Source organism: Lepidochelys kempii, chromosome 9, assembly GCF_965140265.1.
Source record: "Lepidochelys kempii isolate rLepKem1 chromosome 9, rLepKem1.hap2, whole genome shotgun sequence".
Lineage (NCBI taxonomy): Eukaryota > Metazoa > Chordata > Testudines > Cheloniidae > Lepidochelys > Lepidochelys kempii.
Genome location: NC_133264.1, coordinates 35,901,393 through 35,922,703, shown reverse-complemented (window position 1 = coordinate 35,922,703; position 21,311 = coordinate 35,901,393). Strand labels below are relative to the sequence as shown.

Here is a 21,311-nt window from a genome sequence, read left to right as displayed (position 1 = left end):
ATGTAACTCATTTAGGATTTTCAGAAGTGACGAACCTTCTGTTTGCATCTTTGGATGTGTAAATACCTTTGTAAATCTGGCCCTCTGTTACTAATGATTTAGGCCATGTTCAACCAGACAGCTAGAAGTGAAAGGCTATGTAGTCCATTATCAACCAACTGAATTAGCCAGTCTCCTAACTTTAGCATCAGATGTTAATGAAATTCCATGATGTCTCTTAGCTACATTTCACACAAGTTTCTCAGAGCTGACAGGCAGTCAGTGGATTACAATGGTTAAAAAAGCTCCTGTTGAACTTTAATTTTTTAAGATATGTTTTGGTCTTGTTATAGTACTGAGAAATTTGTGTTTTCTCCCAGTACTAATTAGAACCATGTTTTGGTAGCTAGAATATTATATTTTAGCGTGCACTTGAAATGGGAAAACACATTGATATTCATGTATTGTAAGGTGTATGTGTCAAAATTACATTATTTTTGATCAGACTGGTAACTTATAATTTAAATGGCTTCAGTTGGAAATTAAAAACTGGCTTTATCTGTATTACACTGATTATTACTGAACAGATATTTTACTTAAAATTCCATCAGATTCATATCCAAACTTAAGCCCGGACTAGAAATGCTTTTTCATACAATCATATTCTTGCAATGTTAATTTGAATTCTGAGGCATCTGTCATGGAGCAGATCAGAAAATTGCATATGTATTTACCATGGCTACCCTTGCATCACATGATACATGTGCTAGTTCAGAGCCAAAGAACAGAGTAGCTTCTTAAACACACAGATGCCATTTTGTCATGTGATCTTTGCTATATTTGGCAGATTTTTTAAAGGGGAAAAATGTCAGTAAACTGACAGACCACCAGGGTTTTGCTTCTATTCCATGCTTTTTTACTTGGAGATCTCAGTAAAGCAACATTTTGCAGTAAAGCAACACCCCCCACTCGACTTTATTTCTTAAATTAAAACCTGGAGGACAGAGGTGGATGGAGTCCTCTCTTTTGGCATTTTCTTCACTTCCATTTCACTAATAAATGGTATTTCAGCAACATTTCTTCAATAGGATAAAACACTGACCATACAAAGGTTAATAGATTCCATAACAGGCAACATTGTGCCATTGCTTTTTAAGTAGAAAGGCCCTTTGATTTCAATGGGGCATTAATGGCACTGCAAAGGGCTTCACTCACCACAGGAGCACCCCTTGTGGCCAGGCATGGTATAGCAGCTGTCTTTCAGTCTGCCACCCCCTGCTGACAGTCATTCTGGTGGTCTCTCTTCCCATAACTCAGCCCTCTGGCCAGGTCATGATCCAATGTAACAGAAAGCCCAACATAAAATAGTCCAATATCCTCACAAAAGAGGGTCTTTGACCTCAACTCCAAGTCCTTGGTCCTCATACCCTTGTCCCCTCCTCCAGACTCAAGCCACCTTGTCAATGGCTGGTAGCAGAACCCAAGCCCTCCCACTACAGTAAGTTCCAACCCAGGGATCTATAACCTGCAGCCAAAGTCTGTACAGTCCCACTCCTTGCTGCTGTTTCCCTGGAGTCCTTCCTATCCAGCCTTTCTCAGACCTTCTTCCCTCCAACTTTTCTAGGTTGACCCTTCTTTCAGAGACCTCCCCTCAAATCCCATAACAAAATTCCAGTATAAAAGTATATATATATATATATATATATATAAACAATTTCAGCCCTCCTCAGGCTTGCCCCTACAAGCTTCTTAAGTTCCCCTTACTCTGTTCCTCCACAGAACCCCTCCCAAGGTTCTCTCTATCTGGCAGTTCAAATCCTGCCCTTCTTTCAAGGTGTGCAACCAGAGCATGCTCCAGCCCAGTAGCTGCTTTATACCTCCCCAACTGCTTGCCAGCCTTCTCTACTCCAGCTAGACTCCACGGGCTTATTCTTTCCCTGTGGGTTTCTTTTTCTCCACCTCTATATTCGCAAAGAGTGACTGCAGACTGTCTCCCCTGACAGTCCCTTCTGCTCTCAACTATCTGGCTTCATAATCACCACCAGTCCCTCCCTAGCTGGGCTTCATCATCAATGAAACCTGGCTGTCTCTCTTTGGAAGGTGCTCTCGGGTATGTTAAATGGCCTCTCAGGCCCACATTAACCCAGTCAGGGCCTGTGTGGGGTACACCCCATCACAGGCACTTATACTGCACAACACTTTTCAGGCCAATTTTCTACCTTCAGTTTCACATGTAAAACCCTATAGATTTCAAGAGTATAAACGAGGTCAGAACTTGGGCCTTTACTTAAGAGCACTTTAGGAACATTAAGGAGTCATTATCAGTGCCAGGTCATGTGCTAACCTGCCAGGACAAACTTCAGAAACCCCCACAGGCTTCTGCTCAGAGCACCTGCATACTTCCCTTAAAATATCTGTGAGGACAGCAGAGAGTGACTTCGCAAGTCCCCAGCCATTCTTTTGGAGCATTTGAACCACCATGGTGCTCCTGTCCTTGCCCTTCTTTAGAAGTTATGCTGCTATTGTTTACTTCCCTTTCCCCATCTGCAGCTATGCTTACCCATCGGAAAGAGCAGGCTGGCAGATTCAGAGGGGGAGTTACTGCTGGTCTGAGAACTGGTAACTTATGAAGGAAGCATGCTGCAAAGACAGTCTGCTCTTCCTTACTGTCTCTGCTCCCCCAAAGGCCCCGAGCCCCTAGAATGTACACCTGAGGGCCTTTGTGATGTGTAAAAGGTCAGCAGGTGGTATGCTGTTGAGCTACTAGTCTCCTGCCTCTGCAGGGACAGAGTCTTTACTGCTGCATTTGTCATGCTACACGTTGCATAGAGGAAGGAAGCACATGGCCTATAATTGGTATTTATGGCCACTTAAAACCTGCCCCCTATTTGACACAGATTTTTTCTGTACTGCCTATACAATCTACACGGGGAAAAAAGTCAGTGAAGAGAATGAGATCTGACTGAAATAGTGTGCATTTTTTATTCCCGGTTTAATGAGGACTTTAATTTGTTTGGCCAACACTTTGTTAGGATAAAAATATATCTCAAAGTGTGTACATTTGACTAAAATGAAGAAGTGGGACTTAGATCAGACATGCATCTGCACTTGAAGCAGTATATTATTAAACAGTAAAATACGAGTAAAAGCAAAAAGTTGCCTGCCTTTGGCTTTATCAATTTAGTGCATTATATACAAAACAATACAGTTTATGATTGTCCTTTTTGATTAAAGTTACAGTCATTACATATGACCCCATAGTTACAGTGGAGGAGTTAAGTAGAGCAATGTGCTGCATCAACAAAATGAGGGAGGAAATTTGGCAGAGTGACAAGAAGGTATAAAGAGTTTGTTAGTTTAATTAATAAAAAAATCAATTATTTGGCCTTTTGCTTCAGCTATGCAGCTGTCATTTAGCTCCAGTTATATAAAGGCAACCCATTTTACAAAGAGGACACCTTTCAAGTCCCTGTATGCTGGAATTAATGATTCTGGTGATTTGTAGTGTAGCTTTTGAACTTGAGGAAAGCCTGTTTTCGATTTTCAATTCAAGTCAATCACACTTTCATCTTTATTTCTCAAGCAGTCACATTTATGTGGAAATGTTTTTAGTTAACACCAGTGCATAGGAAGCTGCTTAAACCCTGGTTTCCTTTTTTGTTTTTCGGTAATCATTTTGAAAGTGATCCACAATGCAATAGCATGAGCTTGGTCTAGGAATTAATTTGCAAGTGTACTTGTACATTAACACGGTCACTTAAAGGGCAAGCAAATGTTGTATTCATTATCATGGAAAAGTTGAAGATCCTGACACTGACACACACATTTTTGCTAGGGCTCAGAAGCAAAACCAACATTTCACTAAGGAGACATTCTTTAGATACACCAGAATAAGATAGTGCCTTGTTATTGAGTAAGGTGATATACTTTAGAATGCTGCTTTCATAACACCATGGGGTGATTATGTCATTATTTATTGTCTCCTTCAGGTGTTTCCTTATTAATATCAACCTTGTAGGGAGACAATTTGCAGGATCATTTCTTGATTTGAGGCATTAAATAAAGCCAAGAGTCATTCACTGCCCAGATTGTCGTTAGCAGAAATTCAGCAAAGATTTTGGACAAGCCAATTCTATCAATAAAGACACCACTGAAGTTGAATCCTCGTATTATTAGCTGAATTAGCATGGGGAAGAGATATTGAGTCTTTTACTTCTAATCAAAGGGCCAGATTTTCCAAAGTGCTCAGCACCCATAAGTGGTGCTGGATTTTCAAAGGAGATCACCTACCCCTTATCCACTTCCATTAAAGCATTCATGCACATGCATATGCCCCTTTTTCCTATTCCAGAATTCAGAACCTCTTTTCCTTGGATTTTTTTTCCTCATCAAAAGAATTATACTATAAAGGTTACTATAAGGTTACTGTCTCTTTTTGTCTGAAATTAAAACTATGTGAAAGGTTATTTAGTCCCATGACAAAATATTCTGAGTAGTTGTTTCCTACTCGTTCACTCATTTGTCCTCAATCTGTTTTTCAGTATATTGTTTTTCCCGAAAGTTTACAAGCCAGACAGTATCTGTCATCAGTAGCTCCTTTCTGTGACTTAAAGGGCCTCAACCTAGGAGTTCTGTGCAAGAAGGGCTTGTAAGATTGGGCCTAACATTTGCAGATAAATGTTACCAACAGAATATATTTTTATAAATCCTTCATTTCAAAACATTGAAGGCTGCTAAGAGACAGTTATGTAATTATCCACCACATAGTTTACTATAAAAGCAGGAAAATTAATGGTTAAGGATTAGGACCTTACCTCATCTCCAGAAAAACAGAAACCTATTTTTCTTACCAAATATAATATAATACCTCAACCACTTAACTCTGATCTCCACCCCTTGGCTTTGTTTATCTTGATTCTGCTATCTACGTATTTCTTTTAGGTGTTGTGATGGGATAAGTTTATGGGTAGTATGCCTATTGGTGAGGTAACTGAGTCACAACACTCCCCCAGTCTTTAGTATCACACAACCAGTGGTCACGCCAGTGTGGTGGCAGTTTCCTTTCTAGTAAATAGTACTCAGCCCTCCAGCCAGGTTACTAGCTGAGTCCATCCGCTTTCACCATAACAGAATCCAACCAAATATACAAGTCCAATATCCCTTACAAAGGAAGAGAATCTTCAGCCCATGTCTATAGTCCCCTATGGGCTGTGACCCCTTGCCTCATGTCTTACAATGCCTCTGTCACCCACCCACCCACATCTCCAGATGGGAAAGGGTTTGTGTCCCCTTCTTATGAAGCCCACATCCTCTCTCTCCACCAGGCTCTGGCCCAGGGCCCTACAAGAGGCAGTGATATCAAACATACACAAGTGCTTAATTCCTACCACTAACCCACCCAGTCCAGAACATGGTCAGAAAGCCTCAGGAGTCACAAATAATCCACTAGATGATGGAGTGAAGGGTTCTCTATGACTAGGGGAGAGTTAGTCCCTGGGGTAGTTGCTAATGCTGCTATACAGACTTCTCCCGTGCAGCCAGGGCTTCAGGTGTGCCCTTACTCAAGAGCTCCCAGTGTAGCTCTCTCCTCTTATCATATCTGCTCCTTTCTGACCAGTCTGGCTCTCTTTTAAGCTCTTCTATCAGCTGCACCCAGAACGGCTCCTTCTACCGCGCTGTGGGGTTTGTATACCCCATCACAGATGTACTCTGCTAAATATAATTTAATACCACTGATGGACTGTGGAATGTTTTGGTAAAGTACTTATAGTTGCTCTTTCCTCAGAATAACATATTCTTAGTTTAAGAGTAATAGTGTGTAATATTCTTGTTATGAAAATATTACTGATGTCTGCAGACTTGCATGTAAGCCTGATCACCATGAGTCATTGCTGTGTGTACATATATAACATCTGTTTCTTTCTCCAAAGGATGTTGTGTTGAGTTCATACTTTGAGACTACCACTGATATTTATTTTGAGTCAGAGTTAAGGTTGTATTGCAATGAAATATACATTGCTCAGTAAGAAAAATGTGCTTGTGCTTATTATCTAAGTAGTGTAAGATTTATGCTATCCTAAACTATTCATTTTCTTGGATTTAAGTGCACGAGTTTTGTAAATGAGGTAACTTTTTTGTTTCTTTCTGAAACTTTTTTCAACATTTTCCATTCTTTTTTCTTTTGTGGAGATAAGATGCATCTTTAAAAAACATTAAATGCACAGGATTGAGGCGTTCATCAGATTATTAAAGGAATAAGCAGCTCTGGCCAACCTAATAATGCCTTGAAATCAGGTGACTATATGTCCCGTTTTGACGGGGACAGTCCCTTTTTTAACCCCTGTTCTAGTTGGCAAGAGCAAATGGGACAAATGCCCTGTTTTGCCAAAAAAGTAGGGCGTGACCCTGAGCGGGGCGCAGAGAAATGTACGGGGGGAGGGGGATGGATGAGCAGCAACATCAACCCTGCATGGGAGGGAGTGCTTGGGACAGTGGCTGGGGCCTGGCCAGCCCTGTGCTGGCAGGTGGCAGGGGGTCTTGGGCCAGCCACAAGTGCAGGAGTTAGAGGTAGACATGCAGACAGGGGTGGGGGGGTCTCAGACCGGCTGGGGGCCTTGAGCTGGCCCCATGCGGGGGCGTGGGGACTCATGCCAGCCCCACTTGTAACGGAGAGAGGGGAGACCTTGGGCCGGCCCTGCATGGGGTGGAGGGAGACAAGGGCCGCGTGGGACTTGGGCCAGCCCTGGGCAGTGTTCCATTTTCAACTTTGGGAAAATATGGTCATCCTATCTTAAAAATAATATTCATATTGCCTTAGTAGTTTTGGAATTGTGGCAAGCATCTGTCAGTGACCATGCAGTACATCATTCCAGAATCTTTGTAAGGATCATGGAAAGCACTCAGTGATGACAGAGTGCTGTGTAACAGTAGCATATTGCCCAGTATCTTTGATTTTGCCATAGAAAGAATCTACTGAGGACAGAATATATTCTCTGGTTTCAGAGTAGCACCCGTGTTAGTCTGTATTCACAAAAAGAAAAGGAGTACTTGTGGCACCTTAGAGACTAACAAATTTATTTGAGCATAAGCTTTCGTGAGCTACAGCTCACTTCATCGCATGCATTCCGATGAAGTGAACTGTAGCTCACGAAAGCTTATGCTCAAATAAATTTGTTAGTCTCTAAGGTGCCACAAGTCCTCCTTTTCTTTTTGCGAATATATTCTCTGTTAGCCTTTGTTTTCCACTTGTTGGCCCAATGTATTGTCTAGAGCAGGCCAGAAAACGGAAAACATTTTCATGAAAAACTTGTCCTTGGTTTTCATTGAAAATTTTCAAATTTAGATATTTTTCAGCCAGCTCTTCTATTACCAAGCCACTTAGGACAGCTCCTTTGTGAAAGCCAATCTGCTCTGCTTTTAGGATGATCCAATGTGTATCCAAGTAACATCTGCCCTCCCAGCTCTTTTGGAGGAGTCATCCTCATCTCCCTTCAATATCAAACTTGTTTTCTGATTCTTTTGCTTTAGGAGGTAGCTAGGTTAAATTCTAATTAAATCCATCTTTTGAAATCTGCATCGCAAACGAGAAAGCTGCAGCCAGAATGGTCCATTTCACATGTAATCATCTTTTTAACTTACACTGATAGCAGCCCCAAGGCAGCGCTCAGCATAAATAGCCAAAGGATTAAGTCCCAGTAGTCGTATTATGAATGATATCCACCAAGCAAGTGTCTTGTGGCAAACTGTCTGCTAGATCACAGGAGCTCAAAGGGGACTTCCTGGTGGCTGGTTACGTTCTCTTTTGGGACTGTTTTCACTTGCTCCTATGTGTGAGCTAGCACACAGACAAAACAGCCTGCTGCAGTAAAGGAAGAAGAATGTCAGCTAATGAAGGCTAGGGAAAAAGTGGTAAGTTTGATTGCTTTGAAAAACACATATGTTGTGTTTGAACACAAAAAGAGGTGAAACTAGGGAGACTGAAAACACAGTTATTTTCTTCATGCGTTTTTTTTTTTCATTGTAGTTTACCTGTGCTGTAAACAATTACGTTCCTTCTCGCTACACTGTCAGGAAAAACTCACCGCTTCAGGGAAATCATATCCCCTTCCCTACTTTGAATTAGAGATGTGCAGTTATTCAAAAGAAATAGGAACCTACTTGGAACTTAACTCTAAATTTGAACAGCCATGAGCCTATCCTGCTTCTACTGACTTGTTTGATAAAATCATTTTCATTTTCTGTGTGTGTCTACAGTTCTAGCAATCCATTCAGCTCGCATTTGGCTCTTGAAGAGCATTTACAATGCAAAATGCTTATTTCACAGAATTTCCATGGGAAATGTCCATTTTCATTATTGGTGGGGGCGGGAGGGAAGGGAGTTGTTGAAAAGTCAGAAACTTGAAAATCAGCTGTTTCTCAAGATTTGCTCATTGCTGAAAACTAATAAAAACATTTTGGGGTTTTCTATTTTTTAATGAAAAAATGTTGATGAACAAGAATTTTTGTTTTTATTATCATCAGTTGTTCATGTGGGGTGGTGGAAAAAAGCACTTCTCAGATAGCTCTACTGTCAAGTGCATCAAGAGCATACCTATCATTATAGACACCAAACGTACAAACTCCTTTGTTAAAGAAAAATATACACACTGAATATCAATTTTGTAAATGCTATATATAAACAAATAGTGTATATATATATAAATTTACAGTTCTTTCAGCATGCAGTACTTCCAAGACACTTCTTATTGTGTAACCACCAACTGCTTTCCCACAGCATATAACATAAAAAGAACACAAACAAAACCCAGATGATGAGATCACAATGAGTGATTCAAAGGTTGTCTTTCCTTTTGCATATATTCTCTGTTTTGAGATGTTTGGGATATTTCTGTCTTCCATTGTTTATTATGAGGTCCAGCCATTTTACATGGTGTTTATCTGCAACAGAGAGCCAATAAACTTTGATGGGATCTGTGGCTCCAGGAGACTGTTTATGTTTTTATTGAATTCAAAGAGGCTAAATCACCATTCCATACACACACACACACATAGGGAATTAGCAGTGTCCTGAGCATACAGATTTGCTGCAATAGGCTATTTGATTAGATCTTGCACAACTTGAATGGTATTTTCTTATGATGTGTCCTCTAATGTTATCTACACTCTGTTTTTCTTCTTTGTCCTCACTGTAAACCTCTGACTGCATGATGTATTCCATATTTAAACACCATAGAATAAACCTTTTTATGGTTTGAAATAGCAATTCATACACTCAGTTTTCTACCCCTTTTCTAAACCACTTTCATCCTTCTACACATGTGATTAGATCATGGCCCTTGGCACTTAAACAGCATAAGATGCTTTTACTTCAATTGCCAGGTGAAATCTATTACTAGGAATCAATACTACTGTACCTGATGCTTTTAAAAATACAGTTCATTTTTTGTTGTTGTTTTTGGTACTTTGTCATTTCTGCTGCACTGAATGGAACTGCATTAACTTAGGTTAAACAATGCTTAGTATTATGCCCATATTCCACGTGACAAGTAGACAAGCTTTCCAGAGTTTGAGCCCTTATTTTCACTATATCTGACTCTCATTCTTAGATCCTTATGTAAATTAAGTATTGCAGCCCTAAATTCAGGGGTGCTGCATAACAGCAGCTAACTCTCTGGAAGAAAACTTGGGGTTGAAATCACCCCTGTACGATGGCTATTTTGTGCTGGCTCTGAGATCTCCCTTAGGATGCATGCTATAAGTAAAAGGAGGCATGGCCAGGCCAATTTTACACTTCAGCTATTCCCCAGCTGCTGCAAACCCCATAGGGATATTGCAGCCAGTGCAAGATAGGGCTGGCCTAACCAGTGCTGCCGCCAGACTAGCCCCTGGCAGCTCAAGGACCAGGGATGTGAAAGCTGCCAGCACTCCATTCTTTTGCCAGGCATCAATGCAGGAATGATTTCAGACATAATCTTCTTATCTTGTGTTTCTTTCAGAGGGTAGGAAAGACAGGAAGGCATTTCCTTTGATTCCTTGCAAAAAATTCTTCCTTTGGATGCAAACCAAAAATAACTCCATACTTGCCCTCTAGAGGCAGACAGATAATGGTAGAAATAACTCCTTGCTTCCCTTCTAGAGGCATGGTGCTAATGACAGTACATCCAGCAGCAGTAGTAGAACAGAGAAACCCCAGTAGCAATAAAACATCATTTTGTCCCTGTAAGTTACTGGAGGCATTTTTGGGAGTAGTAAAGAACCTGCACACCTTTAGCCAAAAGAGAATTATACTTCATTTATTTGCACAAAAATGTAATGTATCCTATTTCATATATATTACATTTGCAACTACACATAGCATCATTTTAAAAAGCTAATATCAAATAATGTAGGCCTTGTAGCAGGGTAGCCTGCCCATTAAATGAAACTGGGCTTAGCACTCCTGTTCTAGTCCACGTGCTTCCAATTGGGCCAATTAAGAGGGCAGGCAGCATCTGGGGGCTATAAGAGGCCTGGTGAGGAAATAAGTGTGGGAGTTAGAGTGGACTGGTTCAGTGAGAAAGGGTAGGAGATGAGAGCTGCTAGAGAAAGTGGTCCCTGGGAAATGTTAAAGACAGGAGAGCAGCAAGAGGGGTTTGCTGGCTGGCATCTTCAAGCCAAAGAGCCAGGAGCGGAAAGTAGGAGAAGCAGCAGAGGGAGATGCCTGCTGGCTCTGACCTGGAGACAAAGGCAAGAGAGGGGGAACAGTGGATGGGTTTACCTGCTGATGTCTGCTTGCTGGAAAGTTGGACCCTGGGGAACAGTGAAAGGGCCAGGGGGAGTGAGGGATGCTACCAGCAGAGGCTGTGGGGGTTCTTTCTGGGAAGAGTGGGATTTCACTGGAGAAGGAAGGCTGGAGTGGCTGTCCTGGCAGAGAGACAGAGGAGGACTGATAAAGAGTCTGGGTGTGGCAGAAGACACCACAATATGGTATGTCTTATGTCAATGGCCAGGAGGATCTATGATTTTAAAGGCTTTTTGCACTGGGGTGATATGGATTATGCTTTGGGATTTTTACACTATGTTTTATTAATAGGGTGACCAGACAGCAAATGTGAAAAGTCAGGATGGGGGTGGGGGGGTAATAGGAACCTATATAAGAAAAAGACCCAAAAATTGGGACTGTCCCTATACAATCAGGACATCTGGTCACCCTATTTATTAATAAACTATGTATGAATAGAAGATAAGCTTCAATGGAGTTACTGGGGGACTCAAAAGGGAAACTGAAGTGAGGGACCACTTGCAGGGCTGTCACAAGGGGGTGTTTGGGAGGAGGCCACAGGGCTGTAGGCTCTACAGCAATGAAATCTATTCTAAATGGCTATATTATTTAGAATGTGAACTCTTGGGGATGGGGCTTATCTCTTATGTGTATTTAAATCACCTAGTACAATGGGGTCCTGATATCAGTTGGGCCCACAAGGGTCTGCATCAAACAAACAATATCTGTTACAAGAATTGACTTTTTTGGTATGGAATAATACATAGCTCTGCAGCAGTTTAGAATGGTGTCTAATAAACATGCATGTTGCTTACCATAGTTTTTGCATTACATCAGTGACTTCTTGTGTCACAGCAGAAACACTGTAGTATACTAGATAGCTCATTAAAACATTGGAGAAACCAGCTCTTGTGTGAAAAGAAGAAAAATCCAGACCTGGCTGCTGCATGAGAACTTGCCAAAATACTACCTCAAGCAAAAGGTTGCAACTCATTAAAATTCTACTCATTCTATGCTTGAAGGAACAACAGAAAGCTGAACACAAGAATGTGAGGGCAGGTAAATATCTCTAATCTCCACCGACTGGAACGCTGCAGCCAGTGGCCCCTTACCAACTACCTGGGCTGCTTGCTTGAAGAAGACTGACTAGAATATGAAGTCAAGAGAGATATTGCTGCAGACTCTTGAAAAATAGATTAATCTTTTGGTTTTGAAATTTTGGTTTCTCCAGATACACTGGGGTAACTGAAGACCTGGAGGAAATGGACTGTCTTTCTGTTTTGCTACTTGCAGTCATAATTTTTCCCCCCTTCTTTCTGAAGCTATTATTTCTGGAAACAATCCTTCTGGCACTGACTTTACAGTATCTGAGCTGCTTAATTGACTTTACAATATCTGGATAGTTTTATGTCTAGTGGTGTGATGTCACTCCTGATTGTAAAGCCATTTAAAAACTGACACTTTCCAGAAGTAACACATTAAGCAAGGTAGTAAACTATCTGACCTACTTGAGTAGTAGCAGAGCGTACCCCTCCTGGCCCCCTCTGAAACAAGCCATAGTTTCTTTCCATGACTCCAGTCCCACAATCCTTTTAAACTGCAACAGACTTGAGGATCAGAGCAGGGCAAGAAACGGTGGGTGGTTTCAGAGCTGGCCTGAGTGGAGAATATTTGCACTCCTGGCCTAGCATGCATACACACACATATTATTAAATATACAAATATTTTTATATTCATTAGGAAAGTGGCACATTCTACACTGCATATGCTAAACAGATTGTTTACACATAAATGGGGGCAAGAATTAAGCAGGCACTTTATGAGTCATGTATGGGGCTGCCATTAATCCATGCATGGATCGCCTATCAGCATGAATGGAATTATACATTCGATTGAGAGAAGTAATCATTACTTGTGTATATCCCTTTGACTGACACCTTCTTTATTATTAAGAGTTCACTGTTGTGAAGATTGGCCAAGTTACCACCTGGTAATATGAGATACCGGAGTTTTTTAAAAGAAGAAAAATGATACCAAAAATGTGGTTGATAAATATTAACTTTTTAATGTTTGTAAACGGAACGGCATTTTCTCTTTTTACTTTCAAAACAATAGAATTCTACAGCCCACACTGCAGGAAACAATATATACTGCAAGCTACACCTACAAATGCTAATTTGTACCATTTCCTCTCATAGTTAGGACAAGGGAGGAGAAAGAGCCTACAACTAAGACATCCATTTAATTTGTCACTCTCATTTCCTTGTTTTGTCTGAAAAATATCTTCAGTGAAATTCAGCCATGTCAGCCTTTTTGCTATTTGTTTATCAGGCATAAAAATGGACTTTGCTCTTTGTTTATCAGTCATAAAAATGCCCCAGGGGCGATTTTTGCCAGTTTTATGAAAAGCATCCAGCAGAAGCTTGTTTCTTCTTAGCTAGCAAGGTATTGCTTTCACTGCTTTTCACTACTTCAAGCGATCAAATTCTAATCTGAGTGATGGTGGGGCTAACAGCCAGGAGACTGGAATATAGCTTACTGTGTGACTTGGGATTATCTTGAAAGCTACAAATATGATCATCAGACTTTTCTGTTCAAAATGGCGAGGCATAACAGGGTGGCTTGCCCCTTAAGGGCTGGAGCTAGTGAATCCTGATTACAGAATGAGCCACACCTGAGAGATATCAGGGTGATTGACCTACAAAGAGCAGCAGGAGGCTGTGACAAATGGGGGATAATGTTCCGTTCTAACATCAAAATATGGAGTATTTCAGTCAAAACAATCGGCATTGATATGTTCCCACAAAGTTTTGTAAAATTTTCTCATGGAACACTTTGCTTCTACCAGCTCTAGCATTAATATTAGGACAATAATTAAGGAAGCATTGTGGAAGTAATCATGATATTTATGCAGCGTTGTTACAATCCACCATTCTGTCCTTTTGATTTCTTCTCCCTGGATGAAGAGCTTTACATTTATTAGCCCCCCACTACTGTAGTCACTCCAGGACACTTTGATGTTTTGGTCTGCCTTGTGTGTTTTATGCTTCCTGTGTTGGTGACCACAAGAAAATTTTGATCATGGCTGAATTTTGACGAAAGACACGAAGCAGCAATGAATAAAGGCATTTGGTTTGTTTAGTTTAGATGGTCCTAAAAATCTCTAAGAATTCTAAAAGAGGCCTGAATTGTTCTATAACTAGCAGTAAGAAAAATTGTTTGAAGACTGATGGAAATAGCTCCATAGGCCACCTTGATGTACTACATGGACCATCCATGATCAACGGATCCCAGTTTGAGAACCACTGTAATAGTCATCTATCTTTGTTTCTTGTTGTTGTCCTTTTGGAGGGGAAACAAAAATGCCAGAGAATAAGAAAAGAAGGAATATCAGGAAAAAGACTAGCTAGCAAATGCAAGAATCAAAACTCATGAAGTCCCTTCTATGAAAGGGAAAGAAGCAGAGGTCAGATATAATTCTATGGCACCTGCAGCTTCTTAGCCTGCTGTGTGCCCATCAAATTTCTTCGTGTAGTGACTGGAAGCTATTTCTTCTCATCACCTCTGAGCTACCAGTAACCCCCACATGGACTGTCATCAAAGGAAGGAAAAAGAGATCTGAGGTTGAAAAGAATTAGTGTTTAAACATTAACTTAGTGATATTATGACAATACAATTTTCCTTCAGCCAACTGCTGGTGTTAGGATGATAGGAGAAAAGGAGAAGTTAAGGAAGGCAACTATTTAAAAATTCACGGAAAGAATGAATTGAGGATTTGTTTCATTTAAGCATTTTTCTTTTCATGCATTACCTTCTTTCATTTGGGGCCTGAAAGCAGTTCTCCTACTTTCTCTGGGCATTTAAGGATTATGCTACCCAATTTGTTTTCACATAGGGGGTGGAGGTACTGGCCATCTAAGCCATACTAGATCAAAGGGCAAGGCAGGGATGATGGGCCACACATTTGGAGAATACTGCAATGCCTGATGTCCAATGTATCCTTCCCTAGGTAGAGGGGCTGCTATTGGCCAGTCCCAGTAATTCCAAGGGATGCTGGGATTGGCAGGCAGGGTCCTCCCATAGAAGTTCAGCAGAAGCAGGCTGTTCCTGCTCCTCACCTACTGCCGCAAATTTCCTGACTTGCCTCCCTTGTAGGTTAATGGTTACACTTTTGCTTTTCTTGGCACAGGGATGAGGACACTTTGGGTAACTGCAAGGCTTTGGGGCACGTGCTATTGTATGAGTACATTTGGGACTTTAAAGCAGCGGGGCTCTCTTTGTTGCATGGGCCTGGATGCCACAATGTGTGAGGGCAGGTGCTGAGGTTACGTTCATTTATAGTACTTTTTCCCAACAAGATCCTAAAATTAGGCAGGTTTCAGAGTAACAGCCGTGTTAGTCTGTATTCGCAAAAAGAAAAGGAGGACTTGTGGCACCTTAGAGACTAACCAATTTATTAGAGCATAAGCTTTCGTGAGCTGGAGGCAGGGGCTAGTTTTCCCTTGGTAGAGTTTGAATGATTGGGTCTTTCATACCCACAGAAGCTGAGGGAGAGAGTAAATGCCCTGTCCTGAGACTGGGCATTGATTGACTTACTGTGCTGAAGGAGTTGAGAGCTGCAAGAATGCCTGAAGTTGCACTGCACACTTCTGGGTTACTTGGTATAGGAACTTGCAAGGGCACACAGGGCTTGGATGCCTTTGGGTTTAAATGGGCCAATTACGTTTTGGACAGTTAGGAGACTCAGGATTTGAGTATGGATCTGATGAGTTTGGGGCAGCTGTTGCCTGACGCCTTTCACACCTGCCAAGACTGCCTGCCTGTACGGCTTACCTTGGGCAGGCTCTAATTGTTTTCTATAATCCTCTTCATTGTCACACCTAAACACTGAGTATCAAGGCGTATAATCCTATTTTCTTTAAAGTTACAATTCAAAGTTGGGTTACTCCTCTGTCTTCATATTTATTACAGCCAGTCAAATACCAGAAGAATCGATTTGATGAACAAATCATTTGGCAAGCAGTGGCAAAATGCTTCAATTAATGACTCTGATTAATACTATGTGACCAGACTACTTAGAGATTCTCTGTTACTGCACAGTATGCTTGTCCTTCACCTTCCTGCTTGCTAGAATTGACTTATATCCTCTTCCCAGGTTCTTGCCATTACTTTTTACTTTAAAATAATAAAATACATCTCTGATGGCTCACAGGTCTGAGCATCCTGAGAGCCACCTTGCCTCCAGCAAGATAAAGAATTGTTTGTGCTTAACTGTGTGTCAGTTCCCTGACACCTCCAATCTGTTACTGCCCAAGTACTCTCCTCTGGGCTATGTCAGCACTTTCTTTGCCTTGAGGTCTAACAATAGATGTACCCAGTCCTCAAGGCCCTTTGAAGCATTCCCCTGTAGTGTCCAGCCCCTTCTCACTGAACACTCATCATTCCCAGGACTGCTGCCCTCAGGGGAACAGTGTACACATCAGCTTAGTTAGTTCAACTCAGAAGCAGCACTTAACTGCGTACCGCAGCACTGAGATATGATTGTAAGTATATTATCAAGATTTACAAGATGGTGAGTAAACAGGTTACAAACAAATTAAAAGTATAGTGCTTTCTAGTGACTAATTTAATAGGCTAACTTTTGGTCTAAAGAAGTTTCTCACCCCAAATGTCCTTTGCAGCATTTCAACCAAGGCTGGTTGTGATCCCATTTTCATGAACGGTAATTGTGCTGCATGATTACTTCCTTGGTGCAGAATAAAAGGATATGTTTTGCCTTCTTCTTATAATCCCCAAAGTTCATTGTCTTTTCCCAGCCACAGGACAACCCCTGTGGTTTATTCAGTGATTTCCTGTCATCAACTTTGTTGATTTTGTTTGTAATTGAACTTGCATTGTGTTGGCTTTCAATGCTTAATTTGCAATGCGGACCCAGAGAGACAGGAGAATATACATCCGTTGTCTGGCAGAAACCTGTTTGTCCGCCCTGCCTTGATACAGACTTTAGGAACATATTTTCAATATACATACATAACTCCTTGCATAATATATATATTTCACAATTATATCAATGACTAGCATGATCCTGGCAATGTGTGGTGAACCAGAATGTACATAGCAGGATCAGGATATTCTTGTAACTCCCAGGCACTGAGCGTTTTAGGGACACAGTATTCTCTTCTTATCCAGACAAAACTTTCCCAGGCCTTTGGATAATCAATTTGTGGCACATAGGGCGGGTACAATTCAAAGGCTGCTAAAGTCAATGGGGTCCTTTCCACTGACTGCAATGAACATTGGAGAAACCCAGCCTATATGTCTACTACCTGGAGAAAAGTAATTAAAATTATGAAATTCCATCCCATTGTCCTACTGTTAGGCCCTATCTATGCTACAAAATCATTTTTCAACATGGTTGTGTAACATAGTTATGGCCAAATCATGTTATAATCAGGTTGGAGAGCTATGCCTGTGCGTGGTCAGACCCCCGCCCACCCCCAACATCATGGTCTTGTTGGAGAGCCATGTGTGATCTCTGATATATAGCTAGGTTGAAATGTTTACCTAACACTGTTTATTCTGTCCACACAGGTAGGAATCAACACTGTTAGCACCAGCTGTAGAGAGTTGTTTTGATGGTAAAAATAGGGCCTTACATAGCAATTCCTTCTTTCAACCCATACCTTCACCTGATGTGTTTCAAAAAAGGATGAAATGATACATACCATATATTGGTAAGAGAGAGTATGTATAACACATAGGAAGTGGATATGGCATTTGAACAAATTAAAGCCAGGTGTAAAACTGGAGCTCTCTCTTCACCAGTCTCTGAGAAACAGACTTTTTTTGTACCCTTGATGAACATTATTTTTGAAGCCATTATGAGAGACTGAACAAGTATTTAATAACTTCACTGATGATAAAGAACTAATCACAAAAACATGGAGCTATTAACACATTCACTGCACTCTCCAAAAGTATTAAACTTATTGAACCCTATGAAACCTCAACTCTGTGCAATTTTAAAACCACAACAAAATTCTGGCTCGCTGAATTCAGACATACTAGCAAGAGTTTGCACACACTGTTAGGGTCTCCTGGAGAACTAACCTTACCCTGAACAGATTGAATGAAATGGGAAACTTGCTCTCAGACTAGGACTGCAGAGGCTGTAATATAATGAGCAGCTTTTCTCACATGTGGCAAGAATGCCCTGAAGTTAAATTTTTGAGGGGATTAAGTAGCCAAATACTGAATAGAAATACAGTAGCTTGAGAGCAATTTGTATTATCTCCTCCGTATGACCTGTTGGGATTTGAAGAAAACTCTACTGTACTTAAATCAGGATCCTATACAATAACTAGAGCTGGCTGCCTGAATTGTTATGGCAGAATGGTGTTAACCCTAATACACAGCCTCTGGCTAGATGGATTTCAAAAGTCTGGTTCATGTGCGATCATGGGGATGGACTTCAGAGTGGAAAAGTTGATTAACTATACTACTGACTTGAATGTAGTACCTTGCTGTACTCTGTAACCTATCACTTGGCACTGTGCGGCCTCAGCTGGAGTATTGTGGCTAGTTTGGGGCACCAGAAAGAGGTGGACAAATTGGAGAGAGTCCAGAGGAAAGCAACAACTATGTTAAAAGTTCAGAAAACCTGACCTATGAAAAAGGTTAAAGTCTGGGTATGTTTAGTCTGGAGAAAAGAAGCCTGAGGCCTTACTGGATAAGCCTTCAAATATGTTAAAGGGCTGTTGCAAACAGGACAATGATGAATTGCTCTCCATGTCCGCTGACAAAAAGTAACTAGCTTAATCTGCAGCGAGGGAAATTCAAGTTAGATATTAGCAAAAACTTTCTAACTATAAGGGTATTTAACCTTGGAACAGCTGACCAAGGGAGATTATGGAATTCCTGTCATTGGTGGCTTTTCAGAACAGGTTAGACCAGGGGTGGGGAAACATTTTGGCCTGAGGGCCACACCTGGGTGGGGAAATTGTATGCAGGGCCATGAATGTAGGGCTGGGGCAGGGGGTTGGGGTGCGGGTTGCAGGAGGGGGCTCAGGGCAGGGGGTCGGGGTGCAGGAGGGGGTGCAGAGTGCGGGAGGGGGCTCAGGGCAAGGGGTTGGGGTGCAGGAGGGGGGTGGGAGAGGGCTCAGGGCAGGGGGTTGGGATGTGGGGTTTAGGAGGGGTTCAGGTTGTGGGCTCTGGCCCGGCAGCACTTACCTCGAGCGGCTCCGGGGTGGCAGTGGCGCACAGTGGGGCTAAGGCAGGCTCCCTGCCTGCCTGCCTGCCCTGGCCCCACGCCGCTCCCAGAAATTGCCAGCATGTCCGGCAGTGGCTCCTGGGAGTGGGGTGGGGCAGGCGGCTCCATTGTGCACTGCCCTGGCCTGTGGGTACCACCCCTGAAGCTCCCATTAGCCATGGTTCCCCATTCCCGGCCAACGGGAGCTGCAGGGGGTGGTGCCTGCAGGCGAGGGCAGCGCACGGAGCCCTCTACCCCCTCCTCCCCCAGGGGCTGCAGGGATGTTGTGCCTGCCACTTCCAGGAGGGGCATGGGGCCACAGCAGGCAGGAAGCCTGCCTTAGCTCCACTGCGCCATGGAGTTGGCAATCCCGTGGACTGGATTGAAAGCCTTGACGGGCCAGATTCGGCCTGCAGGCCGTAGTTTGTCCTCCCCTGGGTTAGACAGACATCTGTGGGGAATGGTTTTAGTGTACTTAGCCCTTAAGCTTGCATCAGTGTCGGGGGATGGACTAGAGGACCTCCTGTGGTCCCTTCAGCCCTACATTTCTAAGACTGACTACTGTACCAAACCTTTTAATCAAACACATTGAAAAAAGATCAAGGAAGCTAGCACACATCGAGAAACTTCTCCCCATATTAAATGGGCATTGCTGAGTTGCTTCTTTTGAAAACTAGCTAATAATTTTAACCGGATTTCTGATTTAATTTTTGTTCATAAAAATATTCCTCAGGGACTTTCTGTTCTCTTTCAGGGGTCTTTTGGGTAGGCCCAAGAATACCAAATATATTGGTGCATATGTTCTGACTGCTGCTTTTTCATTTTCTGATTTGCTGCTGCTGCTGTTTCTCTTCTGGGGCCTGTGGGGGAGAATGCATGTAAATTTCCCACCCAGAGCAGTGCATCAGAGGGAGGTACTCAATAAGAACATGAGACAGGAAAGGTAATTGACTAAAATGCAAAGTGTTGTCAAATGTGCAAAGTAAACTAATCAAAATCTTTTCTCTGATCTTCCAGTCATAGAGACCTTAGTAGGAACAAAATCTTCAGAGAAAAATGTGATTCTCAAGTGTCCCTTTTGTAAGCACTAACCCTCAGCTAAAGTTGATGTAGTCTAAGATTTGTGTGGTGACATAAATACAATGTTAAGCAATTCATATAAAAAGCTGCAGTTAGAGAAACACATCTTCTTCAACAGAGTGGGGCATCTATATGCTGTGGAGCAACTTTGGACCTACTTTGATTTTATTGCTGTTGCACAGATGACAAGCCATAAATTGATTCCACAACTTTACATGATATGTTACTACAAAATCACAATTTGCCCTGAAACATTTAGGGCTGTCATCAGCCCTGGTGCAACTTTATTTACTTAATAGGTTTACACCAGGGATAAATTTGGTGCTGTATGTTATCTGTAAGAAAGCAAACAACTATTTTTCATTTCCTGGTCTGGTTTGTTTACAAATTGCCCATCATACAAAGGTGCTGTTATATTAAAAAAAAAAAAAAAAAAAAAGTACCAGAGATCCCTACTCATGCAAACTTCCATTAATCTGAACTCCCTTTGAGTAGTATTTGACTAGTTAATGGCTAACCAAGAACCTACATGCTATCACACTGCTGTCAGTAGCAGGACTTACAACAAGTGAGACAAAAATGTCACAGGCAGCGCATATCTCATAATAATACTTTAGCTTTCCTTAGGACTTCATAAGCAAGTAACAAATAAACCATACAAACCAAGCTCCCTTTCTCAGCACCTATATTTTGCATTGCAAAATAATTAATGGTTTTTCATTGTACAGAGTCGTTCAACCAGAAGGAAGGTGAAAGTCCATCTGGAGAATACCTCCTGCTTGATCTGATGCAAGTACCAGCTGTCATGCATCTCCTCTCCCTCAAGGTGTGGAGTGATTGAAGTAACTGCTCACATTGCGTGCAATGGCCAGCATGTTTTATGCATTCTTATGTTCAGTCAGGGAATTATGAATGTCAAATCAAGGCAGTGTGCAACACATGCCATGTGACAGTAATCCTATGCTCAATCAGCTGCCATTTGTACATGAATATACCATAGAGGGACCTCTCATGAGAGCAGAGTATTTTTTTGAACAGCAGGTTTGGTACTCCACACCTGGCTGGATTGTGTCAGAGCCCAGTGGGGATGCTCAGGGAACGAGGGCAACATGGAGGGTTTGTCTACACATAAAGCACAGCAGCTGCACTGAAGCTGATGCACCACTGTAGTGCTTAGTGAAGACACTACCTATGGCTATGGGAGAGCTTCTCCTGTCGGTGTAGGTGCTCCACCTCCCTGTTGAC

General features: G+C 41.9%; 1 protein-coding gene across 6 annotated transcripts in view; it reads left to right on the top strand.

The window, feature by feature from the left end:
• The window catches only part of NYAP2 (neuronal tyrosine-phosphorylated phosphoinositide-3-kinase adaptor 2), a 180,881-nt gene that overhangs the window by 20,529 nt on the left and 139,041 nt on the right, over positions 1 to 21,311 (top strand). Inside the window, exon 2 of one of the 6 annotated variants that reach the window (XM_073359904.1) lies at positions 20,795 to 20,892. The exons of the other annotated variants lie outside the window; for them this stretch is intronic. The gene's annotated coding sequence lies outside the window, so the exon portion shown is untranslated. The remainder of the gene's footprint in view (positions 1 to 20,794; positions 20,893 to 21,311) is intronic. 6 annotated transcript variants of the gene reach the window in all.